Source organism: Coenobita brevimanus, chromosome 22 (assembly GCF_032717465.1).
Source record: "Coenobita brevimanus isolate Jiangsu-jjx chromosome 22, ASM3271746v2, whole genome shotgun sequence".
In the NCBI taxonomy this organism is placed as follows: domain Eukaryota; kingdom Metazoa; phylum Arthropoda; class Malacostraca; order Decapoda; family Coenobitidae; genus Coenobita; species Coenobita brevimanus.
Window position 1 is genome coordinate 42854314 of NC_136975.1, and position 1566 is coordinate 42855879.

Consider the following 1566-nt stretch of genomic DNA (forward strand, 5'->3'; position numbering starts at 1 on the left):
CTTTATTGGCCAGGTCACTGGTAACAGGTGAATTGCCGAGACAATGGCGTGCAGGGGGGGGGGGGAGGTTATGCGGTGTAAGGCATTGTCCCTGCCTGGCATCTTGTAGAGGAATAGAGGAAGGTGTCCCGTGTATACATACAAAAAATCATGCGCGAAAATTGAAAATTGTGCAAATTATGAACCTTGCCATTGCGCAATGTACCAGTACGTCGTCGGGACTGGCAAATGCAAAATGTTGCAACATATCCATACGTCGACGGGATGTCTCGGGATAAACTAGTTGGTCGGGATGCCTTAACACAGTGTCAATGATTTAAGCAAGCAGCTTCACTGCCCTGTTGTGTGCATGTCCCTGTATTCTCTCCTATCCACCATAATGAAGTTTGTACACTACAGGACAACTACAGCATGCAGTTCACTAGGTTCATATCCAAATGAACACAAGGTCACAAAAACAAGAACAGGAATAATGAAAGTTACATAAATCGAGGTTTGATACAGTGAGGGTCTAGTATAATGTACACTCGATCAAAAAAGTATTGGTGCACAGGGGGTGTGATGCCTACCGAAAAGGTTCGACCAACTGCTGACATTACCAACGTCTCATTGTGTATCATGTGTCTGTCTACATAAACATTACATTTGCTATATGTCTGCAAGAGGATATTGCTAGTTGGCGATATGACACCTTCCGACATCAGGGCTACCAACGTGTGGTAGGTCGGATACTAATATTTCAGTGACCTTCGTTCTGTGGTCCCAAATGTTTCAAGCATGCTGAGCACCGATACTTTTATGACCCAGTGTACTAACAGCTTTGTAGAGTTGGAAACTGTGAGACACAGGAAAGAAATGATTGCACAATTCCTGGGCTTACTGAAGTAACATCTTGCTCTGCAGTGGATGGACAGCAACACAATCTGAATTTATAGCAGGACTGGCTGTGTTGCCACCAGCAGTGGGACAACATATTGTTCTCTAACTTATTTTCACATCCCACAGAAACTACCATTTATACTTATTTTTGGTGGTAAGCAGCAATCAAATTTATATAACTACCAGTTTAGATGGGTTCCAAACCTTTTAGACTTCATGGTAAAAAATGAAGGAATCCAGGAAATCCTTTTAGGATGATGTGAATTGTTTTGCTGGGGAGAAAAAAATATATACGTACATACGGGCCTCTCTCCTCATTTGGTGACATTATCTGATCAAACTTTTGGTACTCAAATTACTGCATATGATTTTTTTTTTTTATGGGGATGGCAGTGGTCTTTGGAAGGACCAGTTTCACCCAAAAACCAGCTGACCTACAGTACATACAGAATTACACTCCACATCCGCTGTCGGGTGATTTCTTGTGTTGCGAGGACACTTGTGTCAGTGTTATCAGCACTGTATTTGCCCTGCATCATTCATTTCCTATTCCAAATGCCACAACCACACCCAGTTTAGCCAACTCGTACATCCCCGCACCACAGAAGATACCACTACCTGTTTTTTGTGGAGTGCTATTTACGCAATACCCATACACTGTACATACCCATCTCTCTCTCAGCGTGA